Raw genomic sequence first — 11,582 nt, 5'->3', positions numbered from 1 at the left:
CTGTCTCTGTGGTGAATATGCTTGTTTGGTTTTGGTATTTGTCCATTTAAAAATACCCAACACTCTCCGCCAGTTCTAGCAGAACCACGGAAGATTCCACTGTGAGGTTCATGCATGGTACTTTTAGGTGCTCTGCCAAGGAATATCGTACCTGAAATCGAGTGAGTTTTTAGCCGTAATTGGGCTTTGTTTCACTGTTTAAATACAAAAGAATTAACATGGGCATCCATATTGTTTATAAGTATACATAAATCATAGAGTTCAATCACCCACTCAGAGCTTTTACTCAATATAACCAATAACGCATCATTGCTCCAATTTGACGTATTGACATCTGAATCCTAATAGCCAATGTGCTGATTCTCTTCCAGTAAAGTTCACCTGTCAAAAGATAAATATGACTCTAGGAAATAAAAGATATATATGAACAATAGGAAATAAAAAAGCACCTCATATTAATATCAAAGGAAATATTTAGAAGATGACCAAACAATACGGTTATGGCAGAGCTATTGCATGATCTGTTCTATAAAGTGAAGCAACATATGATAAACTATGTAAAGTGAAGAAACAAATGTTGAATTGCACATTAGTAAATACTTAGCTTACGGATTGATAATAAGTACCAAGGATTCTTCACTAGCCTTTGAACATAATAAGCATCTGTCCTCAACTGAGGATTGCTTGAAGTATCGTACCCTGGAACTGAATTCTGAACATCTTCAAAATAAAATTCGGAGAATATGCAACAAAATACCAATATAAGCTATATTTCATTTTAGTAATTTATTAAGAATCTAAAATTTATGATTTTTTTTATTATATATAAAAAGCAGTGAGAAAGAAAAAAGGATGATTTAGGAGTTGTATAAGTATTTTAATGGATCAAAAAACGTTGGCAGAACTAACTTCATTATTAAAAATACATTTGGAGAGAAGTTTTTGTGAATGTGATCCCACTGAAATTGAATGATAGGTTAATGAGATTTTAGAAACTGAAATTGAATAATAGGTTAATGAGATCTTAGAAAGGAACATTCTCATAGAAGTAAAGTAAAAATGTATGTGCAGAGGAGTGTTCAAAAATGTGTTTAAGTGAAATTGAATTTTAAGTTAATAAGATTTTGTAAAGGAACATTTTTATAAAATATGTTTCATTGTATTTAATTTTGTGTAAAAATGACATAGGTCATAGGTTTTTGGCGAACTTAGAGTTGGAGGGGAGATCTTGATAAATTACCAACCAAGCATTTTATAAGAGACTCTAATTTAGGATACACCAATACATCCAATCCAGTCCAATCAAGTAGCTTTCTTCATTTGTAGAATCCCATCTAGCCTTGATTACTAGTCCTAATCTATGAAGTTGATGCAAAATCACAAAATAGAAATTATGAGAATCTTATATTGAGTCAAAGGGCACCCTAAACTCCACTCCTGCTCTCTGCAAAAGGGGGATTTTTGTATCAATATTCAACTTGAAATGGTATTCTTGGGGATGATATACATAAAGGTAGTTCTATACACTTTGGATCAAGCAAAATTTGAAGCCAAAGAACACCAATTTTTCTAAAATAAAAACTGAAATCCTAAAAATTCCTTCAAAGAAAATTGTTTTTTCTACTAAACTTCTTTGCTTGAAAATGAAGAATATGAGAAATACAAGTTCCATCCTATTTCTAACTTTAGATTATTCTCTTTCCCAAATCCCAACTGGTTATACTCCATTTCCTCTACTAACACTAAATTTTCCACTAAATACTATTAAGAATTATGGACCCAAAATTATGAAAATTATAAGGAGCATAAGATGTCACATAAGTTTGCCACTAAATTTTACCATGTTGACTTATAGTAATTCCAAAGGGATGAACCCTCAAAGAATTTAACCACCCATTTAAGAACTAAAAAGTTACCTTGATTGACCACATCTAGCAAGCCAAGACCCTCATCTTTGGGAATGATGCAACCATCTAGGGAACCATGGGAAGACCAAATATCATCATATTTAACACATAAATAATATGAGAGGCCTCAAGAATTGTGCTTATCATTGTCATTCTAGCAAAGGAAGATTCTTGTAAACCAAATAAGAAGCTTAAGTTGCAATCTATCCAAGCACCAATCCCACAGAGCAACAAGGGAAAGGTCAGCCCCAAAAAAATGCCAATATGGCTAAGCAAATCTCCAAAGTAGTTGGAATCTATGCATAGAGATCATCAAGACCAACAAGTCAAAAGTCTCTCTTATGGTCAATAAGGAGCCATCTCAAAGTGATTTAGTTTTAAGAGTGTGATTCATGAAGATGAAAATTTATTATTTTGATAAAACATATACAATTTCATTAATTAAAGTATGATTTTGATAATAAATATACAATTCCATAAATTGAAATATTATAATTTATAATATATATTGTTAAAGTAGCTCTAAGGGTTAGCTCAATTGATTAGAGTACTAGTTCAATTAATTAGAGTACTCGTTAAAGTAGATCATTCTCCTCGACCTTTCCAAGTTAGGCTCTACTAATCCAGTTGGATGTGATTCCTTCTTGGGATTATATATATATTATATATAAAGTATTTGGGAAAAAACATACCACATTGTATTAAGTAAAATTTAAAAATCTGTAATTGTAACATGATAAAGATTAATATAATGAGAATGTGAAATAAATAAGATAAATGATGTTTAAGAAGAAATAATTTTTAAATTGTATTATAAACTTTAATATACAAGAAAATAATAATATAAATTGTGAGAAAATACACATATAAAGTCAAAGAAAAAAATTCTTATTGCAAAGTTGAATTATTATATTACAACTTTACTTTAAAAGGATATATAATTTTAAATTATATTAATTATTATATCATGATCTTAATATACAAGGGATATATAGTTTATAAATGTCTATTAAGTTCTCATCATTTTAGTAGTTTTAATAATTTAGTAGAAAGATATAAAATAATGAATTTAAAAGTATTGTTGACTTGTGAGGATATATTGTATTTAATGTAGAAGATTTGAATAACTTATATACCATGGATATATAATTTATAAATGTCTATTAAATTCTCATCATTTTAATAGTTTTAATAATTTAATAAGAAAAATATAAAATAATGAATTTAAAAGTATTGTTCACATGTGATCATATATTGTATTTAATGTAGAAGATTTGAATAGTTTATATAGATTATTAAATTACTTTAGATTTATGATTTTATTTTATATTATATAATAATTTAAATATAATTTAATATTTTTAATTTTTTTAGTAATTGATGACAAATATTTTTAACTAAAATATAAATCAATTTAATTTTAAAAAATTATTTTTATGCTTATTCATTAAAAATTATATATGATTATAATTTCATTAATTATATTTTAAATGATGAGAAAGATAATTTGTTTTATATAAATTATAATAAAATTTTAAAGATAAAAGTTTATTTTAAAATTTAAATTAATTGTAAAATATTTAATAATGTTTTTGTAAAAATATTTAAATTTTTAATTATTTTTATATTAGTTAAATAATATTTTTTTATTTTCAAAGTAAAATAATTTTATGTTAGACTAATTATTTTTTTTTAAATAAAAGATAAAAAATAAAAATAACCTCAATTATAAATATAAGCCCTCCACTTGTGATGCGTACTTTGTTAGGAGCAAACTTGCCCAAGGAACTAAACAATGTTGGGACTACGTTGTTGTATGACAAACTATGTTGTTGATCACGTTGTATCCAACGATGGGCCAATTATAATCGGTGTTTGGTTTGTTTTTGATAGGTGAGTACATTGAACGTATTGGATATCCATAAATAAAGCTCTTTATGTAAAGCCATACATGAATCATCATACCCATCTTGCGTCTGATCCGTTTATGTGCAGATTCAACATCAACATTTGCACGGTTTCTCCCCCCAAAATCAAGGCGATATATGATGATTCTCAGCTGCATTTTATTGGCCATCTCTGAATATCGCTCTGACAACTTATTCAAGGTTGTTTATCAAATCAATCCTCAGTTGGTCACAGGGACAACGATACTTTTTCTCAAGGTTTCAAATGCTTGTTACAATAAAGCTAGTGAAAATTGTTACCTTTTTTCCTTTGATATTAATATATCTGGTTTATTCTAATGGTATATTTTGAATATATTTCAGTGATATATTTTGAATATTTTGACAATATCAGGATAGGAACCAATTGAAGTGAACGGTTTAATTTCCAAAATATTCTAGAAACTGTAATTTAATGTTCTATTTCTTATTCTCTTTTGCCAGCCAGATGGAAACCGCGCATGGTCTATTTGGATTCAGATATCGAGCAATGAAGTGTTATTGTGCATATTGAGTAGAAGCTGTCAATGGGTGATTGAACTCTATGATTGATATGTGTTCAATCCAAGTATAGATATTAAGAATATGGAGGCCCATGTTAATTCTTTTGTATTTATACAATGAAACAAAGCACAACCTGATTCCAGGGAGCACCTAAAAGCACCATGCATGAACCTCGCAGTGGAATCCTCCAAGGTCCACTAGAACTAGCCGAGAACATGAAAACTATGAGCTGAAGCACCAGAATCGATTTCATGATTGATTGCTTTGTGAAATCATTACAGATTTGTTGATGTTCGAACCAGAGTTGTTTATATCCAGAAAAAGATGAAGATCGTGGAAGAAATTTCACAACAAAATTTTAGAACTTTAATGTCACCCCACATTCTGAAGCTGAAAACTCAACCGGATTTCAGAATAAATAAGGCTGACACTCAGACAGTTGAAGCAAGCATCAACCCCATTATCTCGAGCAAAAGAAAGATGTAGCCTCATGAAGATCTTCATGTTACAACTTACGAATCTGTTGCAACCCTAAGAAATCAAGTCAATAGTTAAGCTATGAAACAGTTGAGAGCGTTGGCGTGCACCTCGAATGCATGGCAGTAAGAGCATCAGTATGTATTTCTGGTAGTTACACTTCTGATTCTCTATATACTCTCCTCCTAGTTTGGAATTTCAAATTTATTTTGTATACTAAATTGAAAAAATTGATAGCATTTCTTCGTTTTCCAGGGGTTAACAATTTGAAATTATATATATATATATATATATTATCATAATTTTAAATTCGAAAAACTTTATAATCTAATCAAAACCCCATCACTTGTATTATCAAATAAAGTACGTGTAAATATTACATATTAACTTGATAATGTCCAAATTTGCTTTTAAAATGCTATCACTTCATCAAGATTTTACAGAAAAAAAACATTTTACTTAAATGCAAGCTTTATATTATTAATGAGAATTCAAAATGGAAGGCGTTTCTAATTATACCGTTTAGTGAACAGCATGAAACAACAAGCAACCTTTTTTGTAGCATAGTAAAATGAAAAAGTATAAAAAAGTAAAATAAAAAATGGTTAGATTTTATTTATTTAAAAAATAAATAAAAGATAAACACAACAATCTCAATTTCTTAATAAAAACTATCTTTATATTTTCATATTCAAAGAATCAAAATTCTTATTATTTAAAAAAAAAAAAAAAAAATACTTATCTATTTAATGGATCACTACAATTGCAATTTCAATCACCAATAACAAAAGATTCTAAAAAAATTCAAAACTTTGATATATATTATATATATTATATATATATATATAAAGTTATGAGAGACTACTTGAAATTTTATGTATCTAACATAGTTGAAAAAGATGACCAACTATTCAACTAACATGGTTACATCTTTCTTTTATGTTCATTCTCTTTATTACCAATGTTCTTCAATTTCAAATTGCAATTATACTTATTATATAGTCAAACCTTTTCATATGCATTAATATTTTTATAAAACCTCATCAAAAATTCAGCATACTAAAAATCTCATTGTCTTGAATCCTTCACAACATAACCCATAAGACTCCATACACATTAGTCACTATTACAAAATAAACAAAATTATTGCAAAAGGTAAATAAGAGTAATATCCTAACTCTCAAAGCTAACTCTTTTTTATTTTGTCTCTCTCCATACCCCATATACTACACTCCAATGCACATTACATAATTTGGGCCCATTGAGAGATATTCTCATTAATGCATCCAATGTATCTAGTCCTAGTCTTTATTTTCTGATGTCCTTGATGATTTTTTGTTTAGACAATCCCCTTTTGTACTTGTGGGAATAGTGAGTATAGCTTGCCATAATTTCATAATATGAGGATAAATTTTGTATCATTTTTTTTTGTTGTGAAGAACCTTCCATGTTTCCTTCATTATGAAACCATCAAAAGATACATTTAATGAATCAACAAATGGGTGCAACTTTCTTTTCAATTTTTAACATCAAACAAATAAAAAATCCAACATTTTTTTATATCTTAAAAATCCAAAAATGCTTTGAATTTTGCTCATGACTATGATGATCTTTTGGATAATAACAAGGATTGAACAATTTTGTTGCATTTCAAAGATGAATATTTGGGAATATTTCATTCAAAGACTCTATGCAAGACTCTGAATATAATGTTTTTGAGTTATTGGCAACTCTCTTGTGTGTCTTCAATGTGAGGCCACATAGTTTATCTCCTTATATCATTATAATTAGTATCCATAGTTGAAACGGAGATATATTAGTAACGCATGCATATCTATAACTATCCCTTCAACTTTAATTCAATATATCCATATTGAGAATCACTTAGAAATTTTGAAAGATAAGTTGTACCTTCTGTAAATGCTTATTTTCTTAGAAACCATCTAGACAATGTACTTATAGTTACTTCAAGAGCCAACCCGGTAGTTTTAATCTAATGAATCAACAAAAGTAATAAAGGAACAAATCCAATATCCTCTAATATGGTATGTTGTAGTTATCCGAAAAGTTTAAAAATCCAATGCTCTGAATTTTTCTCATGACTACGATGCCCTTCTAAAGAATAACAAGGACTAAACAATTTTATGCATTAAAAAAATGAAAATTTGGGAATCTTTCAATCAAAGAGTCTATGAGAGACTCATATATAACTTTTTGTGAGTTGTTGGCAACTCTCATGTGTGTGTCTTCAATGCGACGCTTCATAGCTTGTCTCCTTACATCTCTATAATCAATCTCCATAGTTGGAACATAGATGTATTGTGACTCATGTCTATCTACAATTATCCTTTCATCTTTAATTTCAACATATCCATATTGAGAATCACTTAGAAATTTTGAAAGATGAGTTATATCTTTTGCAAATGTTTCTTTTCTCAAAAACCAACTAGTTAGTCTACTTATAATTACTTCAAGAGCCACCTAATGTTGATTTTTTGTAAGTATTCTATTGTTAATTACTTCTAACGATATTCATTGTAGATTCTTTAATATTCACTTTAATCATTAAGCAATTACACATAATAGGTTCAACAAAAATACATTAAGATCATAAAGAGACATCTAAATCAAGAACAAAACACTTACCCTAGGAAACCCACATGGGGGAAAACCCAACAACCTTTTCCTCAAAGAAATTCTTCAGCTCAACAAGAGACACACCTATATCATCTAGTCATTTACAAGGTCAAATTGACCATTAAAGAGACATAGTCAAACCTAGTCCACTGCCTCCTAGTCAATTTATAAGTCTGCCCAAAAATATTTAACTAATATGATTTGTTGTCTTTCATTATAGGTTCAGTCCTGTACCATCTCAAGAATTGTTTTGTTTCATTATAACATCATTGCCTCATAAATTTGGTCTTGCAACTTCCTTGCCTCAGAATTTCAATCCTGCAACTTCCTTCAGAGGTTCAGTCTTGTAACTTACTTTATATGTTTGGTCTTCTAGATAATCTCCTTCTTTGCCTCAGATCCAACTACTTCGCTCCCCTTAGATTAGCCTCTTTTCTTGCCTCAAACAGATCTTTTCTTGCTTGGGAAGGAGGTTGAATGCCTCAAATAAATAAAAGATCAGCTGGTTGAATGGGTACCTCTTCACTGGGGCCGACTTGACTAGGAAGAGGGCCGGCCGACATAGCTTCTTTTGGAGCCATAAATTAATTTTTAAAATTCATTTTTTTCTCTTTTAAAAGGACATGAAGAACATACCTTATAATTTTATCTTTTGACAATAGCATGAAGAACATTCTTTACAAATACATCAATGACTAAAATAATTGTTTTAAAGACCGACCATAGCTAAAAAATTCAAAACTCCCTCTTAGCTAGGGAGTTATTCATAATAACCATCCAAATGCTCTTGTGTTGACAAATTTCTCTAAGAAAAGGTTATAACAAATCAAAATTACCATAATGGGGTCAAAAATTGTGACGCATGGTAAAAAAAGTTACCATAATTTGGTCAAAAATTGTGGCACATGGTAAATCAATAGCATCAACAGGTTACCATAATCTGGTCAACGACTGTGACACATGGCAAACCAATAGCATCAACAAGTTACCATAATTCTAGTCGGTACCTCTAACCTATGGTGTATCCTCACCATAATCTTGGTTGATACTTCTGACACATGGTACATCATTTAGCATCAACTAGTCACCATAATTTGGGTTTTATCTGACACATGGTATACAAACTAGTCTTGATTCACCATCATTCTAGTCCATATCTTTGACACATGGTTAATCTCCAAAGGCCACACTCTATGTAAGTAATTTGGGGCATGTTAAACAATCCTGATGCTATAGGACCATTCTTCCTAATTCAATTCAACATACTTCACATAGGAAGAATGCTTGTCCCCTGTCAGACCATTCTTTCTAATTCAAGTCAATATACTTGACACAAGGAGAATGTGAGTACATAATGTTATATCATCAACACTCCCTCTTACCAATGTTTTTTATACCGTTCACACGAAGTTGCGTATGAAGGATTCTGAGAAACATTTGGTACTCAAGTACTGTGGTTGCCTACACACGTACATCCAGGATGAGATGGAGTTCTTGGACATCTCCTCGCTCGACACAGCATACCAATACGCTGTCAAGATCGAGCAGAAGCTTAAACAGAAAAAGAAAGACTTTGGATCTGTGAATTTGAAGGAAGGGAAATGTGGCCCCAAACCATTGAACAAAGGACAAAGCCAAGGCAGGGTGGCCTAGGACCACCTGCCAAAGCCACAAGAAAAGAGCAACACCGAAATCCGAAGAAGAACAAAGGAAAGTGGTGTGTGCTCCATAAGACCTCCACTCACAACACAAGTGAAAGTCGGGCCAAGTAGTCACTGGTGGACGAGTTGAAGGCTTCTAAATCAGATGCATAAACTGAATCTGAGTTAAAACCCGAAAAGGGGAATGACAAAGGGAAGCATATTATCAATGCGGAGCCAAGCACCATCGTTGCCACCATGAAGATCCAGAAGGAGGAACTTGAAGATCCATAGGAGGAGGAGCGCCTCTTCCACTTCCAGATGTGGGTAAAGGGTTCCCCACTACAGTTCATTGTCAATAGCGGGAGCCAAAAGAACCTCATTTCAGCAGTGATCTTCACGTCATCCAGTGATGTCACCTTCCATATAGCATCAAGCCCTTCACGGATGAGGTATTATGTGGCGTTTCTCCTCTTTATGTTTGTGATGTATTATTAGGTCAGCCATACTTATGGAAGCGACATGATTTGTATGATTCAAGGCCTCGCGCTCTTATTGTTACCTTGGGAAATAATTTGTACGGGATACTGAAGGTAGCACTACCTACCGCCATCTCTTTGTTTACTACAAAACAAAGCAATAAGCTCATTTCCAAACCAAGAATTTTTTTCCTGATGATACGCCCTCAGGGAAAGAAGAAGACGATGGCCACGTCCTCATATAGGGCCCCTCCGCATGACAACAACATATGGACAAGGTCATGGTGGGGTACGAGGACATCTTCACCTCCCCCGTAAAGGTTCCTCTACACTGTCAGGTCAAGCACTCCATCGATTTGACCCCAGGTGCATCGTTGCTCAATGGACCAATCTATCAACACTATGTTCTGGAGAACGACAAAATCAAGAGGTAGATTCGGGATTTGCTACAGAAATGTCACATTCGGTCAAGTTCATCACCCTGTGGGAGCTCAATTGTGTTGGTACAAAAGAAGGATGGGACTTGGAGACTTTGTATTGACTATCGGGCACTAAACAAGGTCACTGTCTAGAATAGGTACTTGATCCCATGGAATGATGATCTTCTAGACCAACTTAAGGAGGGGGAATATTTTAGCAAGATCAACTTGAAGTCTAGATATCACCAGGTGCCAATCAAACCCTCTGATGTGTGGAAGATTGCCTTCAAAGCCAAGGAGGGCCTTTTTGAATGGTTGGTTATGCCTTTCGGGTTGATGAATGCTCTTGTAACCTTCATGAGGCTGATGGATGACATCTTATGGCCATTCACCAACTCTTTTCTAGTGGTATACTTGGATGAAATCCTGATCTTCAGCCAAAGTAGGGAAGAGAACCTCCACCACATCCGACAGGTTCTCCAAACACTGCAGCAACACAAGTTGTATGCCAATTTGGAGAAATGCACTTTTGGCATGACCCAAGTACAGTATCTGGGATACATTATTGATGAACGGGGGTACATGTGGATCTAGCCAAGATCCAAGTCATTCAGGATTAGTCAGCCTCAACCACTCTGACAGAGCTCTGCAACTTGCTAGATCTTGCTAATTTCTACTACAGGTTCGTGTTGGGGTTCTCTCATATCTCTTGGCCCTTGAGTCAAGCCACCAAGGGAGGAGTGAAAGAAAGATTCTTTTTGTTTGAATCTCAACAGAAGGCGTTCATGTATTTGAAACAACGCCTCTGCTCTAAGCCAGTCCTCACATTACCAAACTTGCAACAACCATTTGAGATCAAGATAGATGCCTCTGACTATGCTATTGGGGCAGTCCTTACTCAATAGGGGCATCCAGTGGAATATCACAGTGAGACACTTTCAGATACAGTTTGGAAGTATCCCACTTATCATCCGGATTTAAACAGGAATGCAACAAATTACAGAGATAACCATATACACAAAGATGCAACGGAAATAATACTTCATTTCATTAATGGAAAATACTGAAATATGCTTACAACCAGAAATGGAAATAACCAGCTAGGGCGATGGTAGCTTATCTCTGAGAAGAGATGTGGTGGCTACATGCCTCTGAACTGTGTTTACAATGAGGCTCGGAGGCCTATTTATTGTTGAGAAACAATGGAAAACCCTTAACATTCCAAAACCTAACCCTAGGAGATGAAACGCCAAACTGTGGGCCCCGTTTGGGGGTAAATTGGTACACCAACTTCCTGGGGTCGTAACTTTGGCATATGATCTCCGTTTGACGCGTACAATAGCTCATTAGAAAGATCTATCCGAGCACTATCATTGTTGGAACGAGCAACATCGGTCCATTCCATGGACCCATGTTTCACATGGATTCCCCAAAAAACGTCGTTTAGGGCCTCAAAATGGCTCTGCAAGTTCAGGACCCGAAAAACTGCTAAAAATAGTAAGTTGTGCTACAATTAAGGAAACTGAAAATGCTGAGAAAGACAATGGTGGGGGTCCAGGTGGACTTGGCAGGT

Source organism: Pinus tabuliformis, chromosome Q (genome assembly GCF_031772625.1).
Source record: "Pinus tabuliformis cultivar Carrire ecotype Pingquan chromosome Q, CPIR1, whole genome shotgun sequence".
NCBI lineage: Eukaryota > Viridiplantae > Streptophyta > Pinopsida > Pinales > Pinaceae > Pinus > Pinus tabuliformis.
The sequence above is the reverse complement of the archived record's forward strand: the minus strand, read 5'-3'. Positions refer to the sequence as shown.